The sequence below is a fragment of the Cavia porcellus genome, unplaced genomic scaffold (genome assembly GCF_034190915.1).
Source record: "Cavia porcellus strain 051 isolate PalLab524CR breed Dunkin Hartley unplaced genomic scaffold, mCavPor4.1 scaffold_10, whole genome shotgun sequence".
NCBI classification, from domain to species: Eukaryota; Metazoa; Chordata; class Mammalia; order Rodentia; family Caviidae; genus Cavia; species Cavia porcellus.
The window spans coordinates 86,462,306-86,481,100 of NW_026947493.1; positions in this window are offsets into that span (position 1 = coordinate 86,462,306).

Consider the following 18,795-nt stretch of genomic DNA (forward strand, 5'->3'; position numbering starts at 1 on the left):
GGCCACTCCAGGGAGCAGCCTGGGCACTGTGCTGGGTCCTGTGCCCGGCCTCTGGAGGGTGAGCTCCTGGGAGCCAGGCCAGGCCCTCACACCTTCAACTCACGCCCAGCAGCTCCACACCAGCTGTCCCTGCTGGGCACCAGGGGCACAGACACTTCCGCTTCAGAGACCGAGAAGCAAAGCAATTATTACTCGGTTATGAAAATTGTCTTATTTTTTCATAAAAAGTCTGCCACACTCATGGAATTCCCTTTTGTGGTAAAAGTTATCTCCGATGAATTTACTAAGCAAAAATTACCTGAAATAGTATAAACAGATTATATCACTGTACATTGTATTTTCTACTAAAATCAGTACCAGCTAATAAAGATACAGACAACATGAAATCTTAAGAGATCTCTGTGAGATTACTGCCGGATGACGGCAGCTAAATACCGCTGTGGAGCCCATTTTCCACCACGGTGCACGTGCCTTGGTAGACAAACTGCTCGCTGTCTGTCTTTCCAAGCGTGCTGCTGCCACCTAGGCCAAAGCTTCACCCTTTATGGCATTTTATACACAAATACATTAAAAATGGACTAAAGACTTGGATATGAAAACAAAAACTATTAAATTTTATAAGAAAATACAGGAGAAAATATTTATGACCTTGGCTACGCCAAAAAAGTTTTAACTGTGCCACCAAACATACAATGTGAGATAAAAAATTACACATTGAACTGTATCAGAAATAAGAGCATTCGTTACAGAAAATTTATTATAAGCGAATGAAAATACAAGCCAAGTACTGAAATCACATTTCCAGCACAGAATGTCTAAGCGTTTGTCCAGGAGACAGCCAGAGAGGAAGGCGCCCCTCCCTGAAGCGCGCCTTGGCCATGCACCAGGGGTCGCCTGGATGCCTGGGCACCCCGGACCCTGGCGGGGCCCTCCGGACTCCTCCGCTGCTTGCTTTTTTGGCTCAGAAAAGCGGCCCCGGAGTGACTGTTTTACTTGTTCCGCAGCACAGACAGCGTGCATGCGGTGGGGAAGGGGTGCCCGAGGGAACCCTAATGGACAGACCAGAGGGGCTAGCTCCGTCCTGCAGGCTGGCGCGGGCGGCAGGGCAGAACCCTGCCTTTGTTTCCTTGTTGTTTTCCCTTAATCCACGCTAGCAGTCACAAGCCAAGGCGAGCGGTGTAATCAGAGCGGCTCTCAGCGTCGTCCAGATCGTGTGGGGAGGCTTGCCCGGCTGGACGCCTGTCTGAAGCTCGTTTCCATTCACTGCCCAGGGCCAGGGCCCAGTGCTCAGCGCAGTCAGTGCAGGCTGCACCTGGGAAGGAGGTGTCTTGTTAGAGAAAATGGAACAGTCTGTTATTCACCAATCATTTGGAGAGTGGGAAATTACACTAACTTGAGTTAAAGGGTGGTAGCTGACCGCAGCATTTACAAAATAGATTTCCTGGAAGTATACTCAGAATTACAGGAAGAGGTATTTTAGTTGTTAAATGTATTCAGCAAACAGTAAAAATAAGTTAATCGCTAACTTTCTATTCATCCTGTTAGTATATCAAGCAGCGCTCAGCTGTGATCTGTAGTGACCATTTCCAGAGACAAGTCTGAAAACAGTTCATGTCAGATGGTCTTCAAAATACCGAAACCTTTTGGAGATTGTTGCTGTATTTCTAGGGGAAAAGATGCATTTTAAACCACAAGAGGGCAGCAGCACTGAATTCCGAATCAAACGCTTCTTTTCAAGCTCAATATTGGGTTTTTAAATCATAATTATAGTGTAACATTACCCCTGTCTTTCTCCAAGTAAGTCTTATTAATTCTGGTGGTGCTTTATGAATAATGTTATTCTTAAACTGTCTGGATCGCAGTTCCTTACAAATGAGTCTACTTTAAAAGAAAAGCACAATACGATCGCTTTAATGAGTGAATTTAAAATACCTTGTGAGGCTAAGTTTCTGAAAAGTTCTTTAAATTTCATTTTTGAGCTTGTTTTCTTGTTGTTGTCTTTGTTGTCTTTTGGGGACAGGATTTCAGGCTGGCCATCAGCTCACTTTGTAGTGCAGACTGGCCTTGAACTCATAGCAATCCTCCGCCTCAGCTTCCCGAGTGCTGGGATTACAGACGTGTACCACCATACCTGGCCTTAAATTTCATTTTTAAAAATCACAATGTTATAATTATTCAAGTGACCTGTATAACAGTATTGAAGGGTATTAAAGAAAAACAAGAATATTTGGGAAAGGATAAAATTTGTTTTGAATTCATGTTTTGCGTGTTATTAAAATTAGAACTGAGGAAACCAGTAAGCATTAAATCCTACAATGGATAACTTCAGTGTAAAAAATGAGTTAAGTTTCTGCCATGGAATCCGTGTATTTAAGTGGTAGCAACATGGCAGTAACTTTATTTAGCCACCAGGTGGTGCTCCCTATTTAAGCAACGAATCTGAGAAGATTAAAGTTTCAAGAATTATCCATGTTCAAAACATATGTATATATTCATCACATTTTTTGAAATACATGTTGAGTTCTATTTCTGTCAAGAAGGCCTTGGAGAAAAACTATCATAAAAACCCAGGGGAGGAACCCACACTGTCTGGGCAGCTACTTTAAAGAACAACATAAAATTCATGAATTTCTCTTCATGATGAAAACTTAATCATGGATGTGACCTTTCCACAAAAGAACAAAAGAACCTCATCTAAAAAAAAACCTTAACATAAAACTACTTATTTTTGACCATGAAATTGCTCCTTTTCTTTTCCAGGCAATGAAAAACAATTGCATTGTAGTCTATTATTTTTTGGTAAAGGTAAAAAAAAAATGTTCCTTAACAAAAATTAAACAAGTCACATTTCAACTGTGTTATCTGTAGATACTGGGGGGGGGGGATAGTCCTGTCTACAGCCCATTACACCATGAATGGATTGTAAACACGTTGCCTGTTTCCTAATGCAGTGAACTGCACAATGCACTACACAATATGTCAGACACGAACATGGTTATAGGCATCCGTGTAACCTCACCACACGTTGCCAGACTACTCAGAAGAAAATAACAACTGATGTTTACTGAATTCCACAAAGATCATAGAAATTTTTCATTTTCCACTATTTAGTCATCAAAATAACCATTTTCGCTTTTAGTGCCTCCATCCTCAGCTTTGAAAGCAGGAGAGTTTGGATGCTGTTTTGTTCCTGAGAGCCACGCCCTTCCTATGTTGGTAAACAGAGAGAGAGAGAGACAGAGGACCACCGACCGACCGTCGCCCCGTGCTCTTGCTGAAGGGTGGGTGACTTCTTTGCCTCTGAACCCAGATGAAGCTCTTACTGTTCACTCAGCACTTCAGGTAACCACTACCCAGAAGAAGTAGACAGTCTGATAAAACCTGTTGCCTCTGTGCTCTTTTGAAGTTTTGCTGCTCCTATGAAACTTTTTTCCAAAATTTTGAAAAGCTCTAGAACCTCTCTCAGCCACAGAACGCCAAGTGTTAAGAGGGTGAAGTGCTTGATGTTAGTTAATTTAGAAACAGGAAAGTAGGGGCTGGGGATTTAGCTCAGCTTATGCCTGCCTTGCAAGCAGGCAGTCGTGAGTTCGATCCCCGGTACCGATAAAAAGGAAAAAGACCACAAAAAAAAAGAAAGTCCAGATTTCCTTGAAGATGCTACCCTGGCAGGAAGCACACAAATATTTTCTTTACCCTTCAGAGACTATGGTTTATCTAAGAGACACAAACAACTCTTCCTACGTGTCATGAACCCTGACCCCTGACCTCCATAGGTCTAAGAAATGTGTCCTTTATACCTGAGTAGGTGATTACCAATTGAGCAATGCAGTAATAAATCAAAGTCCTGAGCTTTGAGTCCGATAAACCGACTGCTCTAACTGCTTTCCGTACTTCCCCTCAGTGACTCCAGGACGGTTTTATTATCCCACTTGTTTTATAGATAAAGTAAGGCCAAAATTCGTATACCGACTACTGCCCAAATCTAGGAGTTTTTTGACCCTTTGGGCCAATGGAGAACCACTGACTGTGTTCCCTATTTTTTTTTTTTTTTTTTTTTTTTTTTTTACTGTATCATTTGCTGATTCTGACTCAATCAAATTAAAATCTTCCAGTTACTAATATAGTTTCCCAGCTGTAACCCATGTTTTAATATTTTGCTGTGTGGGTCAGGGGCCTGGATTCTGCACCCCTGCAGAGCCACTTGCTGACACGGAGGGCGCCTGAGGCTGAGAGGCAGCAGGACTTCCTCCTCTGCCAGCTGTCGCTGAGCAAGCCCCTGGGGCACTTGCTGGAGCAGTCCAGTGGTTCCCTGCTTGGAACGCTCGGCATTTAAATGTTCCCAGCGCCCCTGCTGCACCTTCCTTTCTAGATCCCACATGTCTGCGGTTCAGCTGCTGGGGGTCCTTTCTAAGCTTCTCTGCTCCTCCAGCCCAGTAGATGGCAGCAGTTCGCGTGTACAGTTACTGCCTCTGTGGAGACTTCCTGGGCCTTAGGTTACTGAGCATTAGGAGCTCAGTCATGTCCACTTAGAAAGTCCCATTTCATAAACCTGTAAATGTGGGCTCATTTGGAAACAGGTCTTTGCAAAGTTAGTTAAGATGAGGTCATTGGGGTGGGTCCTAATTCAGTAGGATTGTTCTTCTATAAAGAGGAAGTTTGGCCCCTGCACAGCTGTCCATTTGGGGAGAAGCTGTGTGCATTTGAAGGAAGCAACGAGGGTGAAATATCTGTCAACCAATGGGGACCAAAGATTGTAGGAAGCCATTAGGAGACAGGAGAGAGGCATGGGAAAGCTTCTAACTAACACTCTTTAAAAGGAAGAAACACTACTGACTTGATCTGGGAGGCCTAATCCCTAGCACTCTAGGTAATTATTGTGAAGAAATTAATTTCTGGTCTTTAAGACATGTAATTCATGGTGCTATGTTGTTGCAACCCTAGAAAACAAATATACCTAGATATACTTAGCATATACTTAGAATTTTATTTTTAGTTAACAATTTTTAAATATTCTTTTAATTAGAAGGCGTGACTTAATTCTTTGTGTTAGAACAAAGCTGTTATAAATTTTTTAAAAATCCTAGCACCTGTCTTTCATTGTGCTAAACTTGGTGGTTATCCTGTTTGTATCATGCCCTAGCTGGGATGTATCCAGTCAGGAGTGTCTGGGGTCACAACTCCCACTTTTGGTGGCTGTTAGGAAAACTGTACAGCGGTGTCTATATTCCTCTTGCAGACACTCACAAGTCAGCCCTCTGATAATTTATTCCAGATGTCACCAAGGTCCAGTTTGAGCTTAGTAGTCTATGGGGTTACTCCTCCCTTGAAAAATTAAAAAAAAAATTAACTTGTTCTTCCAAACTTATGGTATTTTTTGGGTCTCTAACCGTTCTCACAGAGAAAAGACCTGAAGTTCTATGAAACCAAAACTTTCACTTATTTAAAAGGATAACGTGCCCTCTAGAGAATGCATCATTCTGCAGACAAGGGGTTACGTGCGGTTTTTATTATTGATCGTTACTGCGCCTCACTCCCTTCCTCAAACTGAACAATAACCAAACTCTGGTTTCAAGATTAATCACATCTTTTCAACAGTTCTGTGCAGTGCGGGGTGTGATTTTAAGCATTTCCCGCATTTGCTTCTACTGCTATTGTAGCATTTTAATATGATAATTCTGACACAGAAAAGACCCTTGAACCACAGTATAGTTTACCCACATCTTCACAATAAGGCCATTAGAATGAATCTAAAAATAGTGTGAGTGACCGTGAACCCCGGAAAGGATGATTGCAGGGGAGAATCTCATCTCATAGGAAAGAATTGAAAACATTTAAAAACAACAGGTGGCATAATTGTCTTCATTCTCAAACAATTAAGACTCCCACATTTTCAGGACCAATAAGGTTATCTCGCCTGCCAGAACTCTTCCTAAATTGATAAACTGTCATCATAAAGTACAAAAATGTTTTCATAGTTCATAAAGTATGAAAATCTTTACTTGAAAACTTTGGTTAAAAGTTGGCAGAGTAAAGGCAACACCACAGCCTCTCTGAAACCGAGAACTGAGACCCTGAAAAACAACTTGGAAACAGAACTGAACCTTCTGCAGAAGGGCGCCTTGTCTGCAAGCAGGAGGCCAGACCAGAAAGTGTCGGCAGCCCCGATAAACAGTGGCCCGTGGCCCGTGGTTGGCAGGAGCCCCAGGTGAAGCTCATGGTTCCCATGAGCTGTAAACACAGGCCGGGGCTTTACCCCCACAGCGCCTGCGTCTGCCAGTCTGCCAGTCTGCTAGGCAGCTTAGAATTAGAGAAGAATCCATCGCAGCACCCACCACAGTTAGGAGGTGGGTAACCAGGGCCCGTTTGATTGAGACTGCAGTTCCAGGAATCAGAGGTCACAGGACGAACCACTTCGGGGCTTCTCCAGGCACTCTGCCTGCCTGGTGACAGGGTGGGATCAGCGATGCGAAACCGAAGGGGAGCAGTCCCAGACCCCCGGGAAGCACAAGCAGTGGCGAGCTTAGGCTGCGGAGCACGTGACAGCCTCACACTCCACGGTGGGAAAGCATCTGGCCACTTGTGAGTTAAAGCCCCGAGGTTAAGTCCAGCCAACTGGCAGGGATTGGCTGCCCATCTGCAGGGCAGAATCCGGCTGTTTGTTTGCTTGCTCGTTCTGCCAGTGTGATGGGGTTCGCCTCAACGTTGACGGTGAGCACACCCCACTTGCGCAGACAGAGGGCCTTTGGGTCCAGCGGGGACCTTGTGAGCCTGCAAACTGCTGAGCGAGTTGGGGAAGCAGCGACTCAAAATGCGCAGGACACGAGCACTTAGAGATCTGGAGCGAGCGTGCACCACTGCCTGGAAGCCGTTCCAGCAAACAAAGCAGCGGGTGTGGCCTGCAACAGGCTCCACCTGGAGTCCTGAGCCCTCCCCGCGGTGCTGTCCACGGCCAGAGACCCTGAAAACTACTTTCTACGCAGAGGAACTTCGTGAGACGCAGTCTTCTTTTCATTCTGGGTTCTCTTCTCCTTCCACTGCTCTTTGTCTTACTCATCTCATTCCATTTTTTCTTTTATTGATTTTTTTATTATTTTTTACCTAGTTGTATTATTTTTTGGGGTATTTTTTGTTTTATTTTCCTCTCTTTCCCATCTGATTCTGCTTTTCTTTCTTTTTCAAATTTACTTCTTTAGTTTTTCCCTTTCCCTAGCTCCTAAATTTTTATTAGTACATTAAACTTCATTAATTCTTTAGTTATTTAGTTTTTTTCCCATGCTGTTACTGCTGATTTCTATTGTTACATAGACATAGTTGTTGATTTTAGTTGGTTTTTATTGTATGTCAACATCTAATTTGTCTAATTTATGCTGTCAAAAAAATCACTATGGTTTTCTCCTCTCTAGTGGTGCTGAGATAAAGCTCCCAGGAAGAAAGGGGGAACTGAGAAAATCCTCAAAGACTACACTGAAAAAGTTGAAGAGGAGCATGAACACCAAAGTATAACCAAACCCAAGGATACCACGCAGGAAGACAAAAATCTAAAGATGCCCGCACAGTAGTGACAGGGCTTTTTTCTACCTCAACTGATAATTAAGCTTCAATAAACACATGGGAAAGCAAGCTGACGCTGTGCCTGGAAACAGCCCCTGGAAGCCGATCTCAGGAGCACCAACACAGAGAAGACTACAGACCCAGAACTCTAATACTAAATTTCAAAGTGTCCAAAGAGATTAAAGAATAAAAATGCAAACCAATTCAGCAGATGTTAGTGAGCTGAATAATAAAATATCCAATGAGCTTAAATTAACAATAAGCTGAATGATTTAGACAATACAAGACGTAAGCAACAGGCTTGGAAAGAATTAGAACTTATAAAAAGAAATCAATGGAAAACCCAGGAAATGAAAAAATTCAATTGAAAGCTTAGGGTGTGGGTTCAATCAGTGAAGGACAGAGTGTAAGAATTCAAAGACAAAGCTGATACAGTAGATTGTGTACTCACTCATTGATTTGCTAAAAAAAAGAGAGACACTGTGGAACTTAAATCCAACAGCTGCTAGCTGACTAAAACCAAAAAATATAGCCTCAGAATTACAGGGGAAAAGATTAGAGGTTGACTCAAAAGATATAAAATTCACCAAACTTATGGCAGAATTTTTTGCAAATTTAGGAGGAGAATTCTGTGCTGAAATTCAAGAGTTACTTAAGACCCCAAATAACCACAACCTGTAAAGAACTCTCCAAAATATACTATCATCAAAGTTCCAGAAATTCAATAAAACAGAACACTGAAAGCTGTCAGAGAAAACAACAAGCAACCTATGGTCAAGCCTATCAGCTTAACAGCAGATTTCATAGTACAAACCTCTAAAGGCCAAGAAATCCTGGAGTGAAATTTTTCAAGCCCTAAAGGAAGGGAGTCGTCTTCCCAGACCTCTACATACTACAAAATTAACTTGCAAATTTGATGGAGAAGTAAAGACCCCATGACAAAAAAAAACAGACCTCTGAAGAACTTCATCACCACTAAACCAGCCTTGCCAAAAATATGTAAGGGAAATGCAGACAGAGACGAAGAAGGTCATCAGCACCAAACCCTCAAAGGGAAGTGTATATCTAACTGGGAGAGTAGTTACACAAACTGGGGGGAAAATAAAAGACCAAGGACTAGAAATACAAAGCAACTACAGAATTCAGTAAATATCTCAATAATAACTCTCAGTGTGAATGATCTTAACTCTATGATCAAATCCAGACTGGACTGAAAAGCAAAACTACAACCATGTGTTGTCTGCAATCGGCAGGCCTAACTGGCAAACAAACACACAGGCTGAAGCGGAAACCAGAGCCCCAAAGCGAGGATGAGTACCTGTCTTATTTTCTGACACAGCCAAATTAAAAGCCAAAGCTGATCAAAAGAGGCAGAGCTGGCCATTACATACTGGGGGACAGAACAATTCCACAGGAAATGCTAAGGCAGAACTTCAACTGTATATGCACCAACTATTGGTGCATCCAGCTTCAAAACTACTGGACATAGAAGGATGGGTTGAGGGCTGGGGATTTAGCCCAGTGGCTTAAGCACCTGCCTGGTAGGTATGAGGTCATGAGTTCAATCCCCAGTGCCAAGAAAAAGGAAAAGGATAGAAGGAGACATAGCAATGGTTTGGATCAAGGCTGCCTTCCAAGGCGTCACGTATTCATAGATGTGCTCTTGGGAAAGTGATTGAATGAATGACAGGAGACTCTGCTTACCTGCTGCTGGGAGGTGGTCCAGGTTGGAAGAGGTGGATCACTAAAGAGTGGCCAGGAAGGTGAAGGAACTTCCCTCCCTCCACCACTGACTCTGCATGTCCTGAACACCATGATATACAAGGCTTTTCTCTGTCATGCCTTTCTGCCATGCTCTTCTTACCTTGGACTGAGTACGAGCTGAAACTTCTGAGATGTGAACCATCTGTTTATTTAAACATCTCGCCTATTAAGTTGTGGGTGTTGGTATAGTGTCTCAGCACGGAGAAACTGACTAGTACTGATTTTGGTACCTGAGATAGGAGGTCATTGCTGTGACTACCTGACCACGTGGTTCTGAAGCTTTTGGAACTGGTTTGTGAGAGAAGTTTGGAAGGTCTTAGAGATGCCAGCTAAAGAAACCCTAGAAAGCTATAAGCCACGCTTACTGGGAGGTTTGGGTTGGAGTTCAGAACACCAAATAGAAATGCAGAAGATAAAGACCAGGAGGGTGCAGTCGGGAACAAGGACTCCACTTGGCAGATGGACTGAGACCATGTATCTGTGTGTTATGGGCTGACGGAAAAGTTCTGTGTATTTTGCTCATGTCCTGAGACTATGCAGTAGACTGAGATCAAGGGTAGGAGGCTAATTATGGCTGGAAAATTTCAAGGCAGCCCAGCTTTCAGGCTGTAGCATGGCTTCTGCATGCTACTTTTAGCAAGATCCATGAAAAGCAGGACAAAAGCCAAGTTGAGTAATTTGAAAAATTCTGTTGCTGGCCAAAAAGGAAGCACCTATAAAGTGAACTATAAAATTGTCATTTATAAAATTTTGGCCAAAGATAGTTTGGCTGGTGAAAAGATTAGCCTTTTAAAGAAACTAAATACTTTGCATGAGGACAATAGGAAAGATACCTGGAGGGCAGAGCTGCTATGACTGTTGGGTAAATTTCCCGAATCTGGGATTTGCTTACATGTGCACTGAAATGCGTATTACTCCACCCCCTCTCGAATGGTTTCTCTCAGTAGTGTTAATGTCAGCTCAAACTCATCTTTACTATGTTAATCTCTTATTTTAGTGGACAACATGGGTGTTATTTATTGGGAGTTCTCTTGTGCACCTAATGTATTGTCATAATTTCCATACACCCTCTATTAATAATAAATAGTTGCACAGTTAGATATAATTACTGCTGAGAGACTGGTTTGCTGAATTGAGCTCACTAAATCAAAATCTTAGAAGGCACCTGAACTAACTACATCCTTAAATTGAGATATGTTTCAGAGAGTTTATGTTTTCCTTTTCAGACATTATTTAATTCCTTAAGTCTGAGTTAAGTCTCCTTTCCCCATTGCTCTATAAAATATTATACCTCTTGTGGGCATTCACCCCAATCTGCCTTGTCACGCCCATGTTCGTGTGTTACTCAGTGGAGACCAGGGCCTGCGGGTTATTGCAATCACATGCTTCTGGTTCCTACATACTGCCCTGCATGTAGTTTGCTCAGTAAGTATTTATTGAAATAAATTAAACCACAGTGTTCCCTTGGAGGCTAACAAAGCAAAAATACAAATTGCTTTTTTAATAATTTAAAACTAATGATTCAGATAATAAAGTCACTTTTATTCCACTTCACAAAAGAGCTGAAGCTAGACTACATTGTTTTGTTCTTTTATAACTCTACAATGACCTATATTTCTACAAAGTTTTTGATAAATTTAATTTTAATAAAATAAATATTTATTGAATACTATTTAATGAAGCTTAGAGTGAATCTTGCTGTACAGGAAAAATATTTGGTAATGGAAATAATTACCTCATGCTTAATTTTTTTTCATGTTGTCTTTCTTAATATGTGTTTAAAATAATTTTCCTCTTGTTTTAAGAACTTAATGACAGGATAGTGATATTTTTCAGAGTGTGTAGTAAGTGACATAAGACTAACTCAAATTGATTAAATTCTTTTGATAATTGTAGCTATCAGAGTAAGCAATCTCTACCTAAAATTTTTAGAAAGAATAAATGATTTTGTAGAATTCCTCATACCATGGAAGAAACAAAAGATTACATGCAACCTGGGGTCGGCCACTTATTAGTTGAAAGTTTGGCTAAGCAACTTCTTATGGAGAGTTTTCACATATACAAGTGGGATGATAAATACTTCATTAGATAATCTCAAGTATGGTGTAAATTATTAAGTCTGGATTATTATCAAGATTGAATATGCAATTATATATTTTCATTTAAAAGCTTCCATAAATCTTACTTGTTACCAGCATTTAAAAAGGAGCACAATATTAGGTATCTCCCTCTGGCTTCATGTTTACTAAAAAGATATCAATAAATTATCTTATTTCAGTAATTTCCTACTGGCTAATATTAACTCTGGTATGTTGCTTTGATTAGTACAAGACTTAGCGGAGTAGAGTATATAAGAAAGGAAACTCGAAGACAGCTTAGCGGCTTCAGAAGCAGCCTGCGCCCAGTAATTTCAGAGGCAGGAACAGCAGTGCAGTCTTTCTGAGTCAGCGGGGTTCACCGGTGTGATAAGCCACTGTACCCGGCTGTTCCTATCACCCATTGCTCCAGACCTCGAGGAATGAGCATACTGTCGCTTCGCAGGGTCACCCCCAACCATCCTGATCCAAACCTAAATTCTCGCTGTACAGTGTTGGAGATGTTACACAGATTTAGAAGAACTGAGAAGCTGTTTTGCAAGGTCCCCCTCCCAAGCACTGTTCTCCAGTGTGGTGGGACACAGCAGAGCTGCCACCACCCAGCCAACAGGAGCTGGGGAGTGCCAGGGAGCACCAAGGCACAGCGTTCCTGCCCTGCTTGTGCACACCGAGGCTGTTCACCAAAACCCTGGTACAGCCCTGCACAGGCGATGTGATTTTGAGACTCCAGTAACAGACTCTCATCGCCTGAAACTTACAGTTCCAACTCCTTGGCGTGGTGGGCAGACTGTTTCGTAATTTACCCTTACTACTTTTTGACTGCATTTTTGTTACTTTCTCATAGATTAGACATTATATTCTAGTCATGCCCAAAATTCATCCTGTTATTCTCAAAGCACCAGGTATGATACAAATGTGTTTACATTAAAAAAATTATTAGAATGAAAGGAAGGTTGCAATTCATGCCCCTCAGAGTGTTCCCCTCTTTGAATACTGATCTCATCATACTTTGTTTAATTTAAATAGTAACTGCAGCATTTGATCGCACTGTGTTTTCATCTCCCGTGACCTGTCACCTCCTCTCCATCCCCTGGTCTGAGCTGTGGACTTGATGCTGTTCCTCTCACATGGACCCTCTTCTCTGTCCCAGGAAATATTTGTTCTTAAAGAACTGAAACCTACTCAAACTAGTATAAACAATGATGTAACATATTTACTTTAAAGATTAATACCAGACCTTGTCTGAGAACCTTATGAATGCCTTAACATTTTAAACCCGTCAGTTGACTCTACCAGGATCTTATATCAATTGTTAATGGAAAATAATCCAACCAGGAATCTCTGTCCCTCCACTGTCTATAGGCAGGCTCAGCTGTGTCACAGATGGCAGCACGGTGGCTGGAGGGAAGCCAAGCACAAAAGCAAATATTCCAGGCAGTGAAGAGTGGGGAAGAGAGTGAATCCTCCTCTCTGGTTTCCATTACGTGGCGTTCATCTGTCTCACAAATCTTCCTGGGCATCTCCTGAGGTGTAGCTTGGTGGGTAATGTGACTGCGTACAAAGTGTATTTCACACATTTCTGATTCCATCTCAGCAACACAGTAAATGGCTACCTTTATTCTTAGTGCCTTACAGAGAAGTAAACATTTTTCTGTTGATTTTTCTTTCCAGTGCTGGAATTTGACATCCAAGGCATCACATATGAAACACAAGGGTTGTACCACTAAGCCACATCCCTGGCCCAGAAATAAGTATTCAAAAGCATTTATTGAGTCAAAGAATGAATGTGACCATCAAAGTTTACTGAAGTCTAGGGAAACTACTGTAAGCAACCCATTTCTACTTCATCTCTCTCCATAACTAGATATTAGCAATAAAAAAGCTAATTTCTATAAAAATTGTCCTTAATATGAGTCCCTGTAATGGACTGGGAAGCCCAGTAGTTTCCATGACAACAAGACTGAGAATAGCATTAAGATAGAAAACAATAGCAACATGAGGAAACACCTGTTTTTTTATTTAAAAAAAAAGTCAGAGAAGAAAAACATAACAACAGCAAACTTGAAACAATAATAATACAGGTTTTCAAAACAGAATGAAAGAAATTTAACAATGTTGTTATATTGCATATTGTTTTCTTCTTTTGCTTCTTTTCAAAAAAAGAAAACAGAAAAACAGAAGAGTAGAACAATACCAAATTCAAAAGAATTACCATCATAGAATCACTAGTTGATACATTATTCATTGTCATCTTAAAAAATAGTTGCCAAAGTCACAAAATCTAAGGATAAATAGTGGCTAGACACTCAGGCATTGACAGTGCAAATCCTTCTGTTCAATGCTGATTTTTTTTACATTTTTTATTTAAAAAATTAAAAGAAAGAAGGAGATTAAGATAAAAGAGGACATAACAATATAATAACACAGGTCAGAGCATAACAATTTAAGCAACATAGTGTTTCACCACAAGATAACCCGACATAACAGTAGCTACCAGAGTGTCTCTTTCATTGAAATACTTGAGTATAACTTTGTATATTATACCATCAAACACAACATGACAGTGTAAAACCATTCAAGAGAATGAAAGTATTACAGGGTATTTAGAACCAACTAACAGAAAAAGAACAATGGTTTCTATATTATCTCCTTGTCTATCAAAAATTTTGTTTATACTATCACATATAATAAAATCCAATAAGATACAACATGATAAACTAATGGAGACAGAAGAACAAAAGCTTCATGGGACTTCAAAAAAAGATGATAGTATATCAACACTAGATATTATATTATTTTGTTTTCTTCAAAATAACTGTTCATACCATCACAGAAAATAAAATCAAACAACCCAGAATAGAGCCATTCCAATTAATGAACAAAAACATTATAAGGCTTCAAAGCAATATAATGGGTTATCATGTTTACTACATACTTTTATGTGCTCTTACCATTTCTTACACTAGGGAACCTATTCGGTATTTATACATGTGCATTTGACTGATTTCACTTACGAGTACGGTCTCAAGCTGCGCCCATTTATTTATACATATCTCAATGTGATCCTTCTTTACAGCTGAGTAGTACTCCATTGTATAAAAATACAACTTTTTTATCCATTCCTCAGTTGATGGACACTTGGGTTGTTTCCAAGATCTGGCTATTACAAATTGTGCTGCTATAAACATGGGTGCACATATATCACTGTGTTATGATGTTTTCAGTTCTTCTGCAAATATGCCTAGAAGTGGAATAGCTGGAACAAATGGGACTTCCAATCCCAGCTTTCTGAGAAATCTCCATACTGACCTCCACAAAGGTTGCACCAGTCTACACTCCCACCAACAGTGCAGGAGAGTTCCTTTTTCCCCACAGCCTCTCCAGCATTTGTTGTTGGTAGTTTTCTTGATCCTGGCCATTCTTTCAGGAGTGAGATGGAATCTCAGTGTGGTTTTAATTTGCATTTCTCTAATGACCAATGATGATGAACACTTTTTCATGTATTTATTTTCCATTTGTATTTCTTCATCTGAGAAGTGTGTATTCATCTCAGATGCCCATTTTTTTATTGGATCTTTGAATTTTGGGGTCTGGTTTTTTTAAAAATTCTTGATATGTTTTAGACAGAAGTCCTTTGTCTGAGGGACAGTTCACTAAGATTTTTTTTCCCAGTTTGTGGGTTTTCTTTTCACTATGCTGGACATTCCTTTTGATGTGCAGAAACTTTTTAATAAGAGGTGGTCCCAATTATTGATTCTGGGAAGTATTTCCCATGTGGTTTGATTCCTGTTCATGAATTCTCTACCTACCCCTAGGTTTCTCAAGGTTTCTACCCAATTTTTCTTCCAATAGATTAAGTGTTTCTGTTTTAATATTCAGATCTTTGATCCATTAGATTTTAATTTAGTATATGGTGATAGGCATGGGGCTAGTTTTAGTTTTTGGCATGTGGAGAGACAGGTTTTCCAACACCATTTATTAAAGGTGCTGTCATTCTTCCAGTGAACATATTTGGCCCCTTTATCAAAAATAAAGTGGTTGAGTGTGTTTGTAGTTGTGGTTGTATCTTCTAATCTATTCCATTGATCTTCAGCTCTGTTTTGATTCTAGTATCATGTTGATTTTACTACTGTTGCTTTGTAGTATAACTTCAAAGTCAGGGATTGTGATGCCTCCTGCCTTGCCTTTGCTGCTTAGAACTGTATTTGCTATTCTTGGTCTCTTCTGCTTCCAGATGAATTTGAGGAGTGATTTTTCTAGATCACAAGGTATGTTGGTGGTATTATTATTGGGATTGCATTGAATCTGTGTAGCAGTTTTGGGAGAACGGCCAGTTTCACAATATTTATTCTTCCTATCCATGAGCAAGGGATGTCTTTCCATTTTCTGAGATTGTCTTCAATTTCTTTTTTAGGGTATTATAATTTTCCCTATATGGGTGTTTCACTTCTTTCGTGAGAATAATTTCTAAAATTTCATTTTTTTGGATGCTAGTGTAAAAGGTGTGGCTTCTCTTATTTCTCTATGATTTTGTTGTTAGTGTATAGAAATGCTATTGATTTTTGAGTATTGATTTTGTATCCAGCTACATTGCTGAATTTATTTATTATATCTAGGAGTCTTTCAATAGAGATTTGGGGTCTTCTATGTAGAGTATCATGTCATCTGCAAATAATGATAATTTAACTTCTTCTCTTCCTGTCTTTACCCCCTTTATTTCTCTCTCTTGTCTAATTGCTCTGGCTAGTATTTCCAGTACTATATTAAATAGGAGTGGTGATAAGGGACATCCTTGTTTTGTGCCTGATTTTAAGGTAAAGGCCTTCAGTTTTTTGCTATTTAGTATGATACTGGCTGTTGGTTTGTCATAAATGGCCTTTATTATGTTGAGGTAAAGACCATCTATTCCAATTTTCTGTAAGGTTCTTATCATAAATGAGTGTTGGGCCTTATCAAAAACTTTTTCTCTATCTATAGAAATGATCATGTGATTCTTACTTTTTGATTTATTGATATGGTGGATTACAATTATTGATTTACATGTGTTGACCCATCCCTGCATGCCTGGAATGAATCCCACTTGGTCATGGTGTATAATCTTCTTGATGATTTGCTGCATCCTGTTTGCCAGTATCTTACTGAGAACTTTTGCATCTATGTTCATTAGGGAGATTGGCCTGTAGTTCTCTTTTTTAGTTGGGTCTTTCTCAGGTTTTGGTACTAGAGTAATATTTGCTTCCAGGAATGACTTAAGAAGGATTGCTTCCCTTTCAATTTCATTGAATAGTTTGAGGAGTATTGGCATTAAATCTTCTTTGTATTTCTTGTAGAATTCCACAGTGAATCCATCTGGACCTGGGTTCTTCTTTGTAGGTAAGGACTTAATTACATTATCAATTTCATTAATAGATATTGGGTTATCCAGCAGTTTTATATCTTCTTGACCTAGCTTTGATACTTCATATATTTCTAGGAATCTATTTCTTCTCTGTTATCAAATCTATGAGAGTAGAGGTTTTCAAAATAGGTGCTGATGATCTTCTGTATTTCTATAGAGTCTGTAGTGATTTCGCCTTTTTCATTCCTTATTGCATGAATTTGAGCTTTTTCTTTCCTTTTTTAAATAAGGTTCACTAGGGGGTTATCAATTTTATTTATTCTTTCAAAGAACCAACTCTTTGATTTGCTGATTGTTTGGATTGTTTTCTTAGTCTCTATTGCATTGATTTCTGCTCTGATTTTTATAATTTCCTCCCTTCTATTGGCTTTGGGCTTGACTTGCTCTTCTTTTTCTAGCTGTTTGAGGTGTAGCATCAGGTTATTTATTTGTATTCATTCTGTTTTCCTGATGTGGGAACTCAGTGCAATAAATTTTCCTCTGAAGACAGCTTTCATTGCATCCCACAAATTCCGGTATGTTGTATTTGTATTTTCGTTAGTTTGTAGGTATTGCTTAATTTCTTCTTTAATTTCCCCTGTGACCCACTGACTACTCAAGAGTATGTTATTCAGTTTCCATGTTTTTGTGGGATTTTTGCTGTATCTTTTATCATTAACTTCTAATTTCATGGCGCTATGGTCTAATAGCATACATGGGATAATTTCACCCCTTTTGCATTTATTGAAATATGTTCTATGGGGTAATATATGATCTATTTTAGAGAATGTCACATGTATTGCAGAAAAGAATGTGTATTCTGATGTTATTGGGTGGAACACTCTGTATATATCTATCAAGTTCATTTGTTCACATGTGTGATTCAGTTCTGTTATTTCTTTGCTGATATTCTGTCTGGTTGATCTGTTCCTTGGGTCAATGGTGTGTTAAGATCTATTATAATTTTGTTACTGCTAATTTGGTTTTTCCTTTCTGTTAATACTTGTTTTATATAACTGGGTGCTCTGGAATTTGGTGCATATATATTTAAGATTGTTATCTCTTCCTCCTGAAGTTTTCCCCTAACCAGTATATAATGACCTTCTTCATCCCTTCTGATCATTGTGGTTTGAAATTCACATTGTCTGCAAACAGAATAGCTACCCCTGATTTTTTGGGCTCCTGTTGCATGAAGTATTGTTTTCATCCTTTGACTTTCAGTCTGTGAGTTTCCTTTTGGGTTAGATGGGTTTCTTGTAGACAGCATATGATTCGATGTTGTTTCTTGATCCATTCTGCCAGTCTGTTTCTTTTAATTGGTGCATTGAGACCATTTACATTAATGGTTATAACAGTTATATGTTGGTTTATCATTGACATGTTATCTTTCTGCTGGTGAATATTTGTCTTTCTGTTCTGTTTAATTGTTTGCTTTGCTTAGTGGCTTTTTCCTAAGTATATCTAAACTGTCTTTCAGTATTCTTTGCAGAGTTGGCTTGGTGATCATGAAGTTCTTCAGCTGTTCTTTGTCATGGAAGTATCTTATTTCTCCATCCATTTTGAAGGACAGTTTTTCAAGGTACATCAGTCTAGGTTGGAAATCATTTTCCTTTAGGATCTGAAATACTTCACTCCATGCTCTTCTTGACTTCATTGTTTGTATGGAGAAGTCTGCTGTAATTCTGATGATTTTCCTTTATAGATGATCTGTCTTTTCTCTCTGACAGTTTTTAATATTCCATTCTTATGTTGGATTTCTGGGATGGTGATTATTATATGTGTGGGTGTAGTTTTATTTTGGTTATGGCTATTTGGAGTTCTATATGCTTCACTGATCCTGATGTCAGTTTTTGTTCTCACATTTGGGAAATTTTCAGCTATTATTACTCTGAATATCCTCTTGACATCTTTTATGTTTTCCCCCTCTTTTTCATTTATTCCTATCAATAGTAGGTTGTTTTTCTTTGCATCATCTTGCAGCTGTTGAATTGTTATTTCCTGATTCCT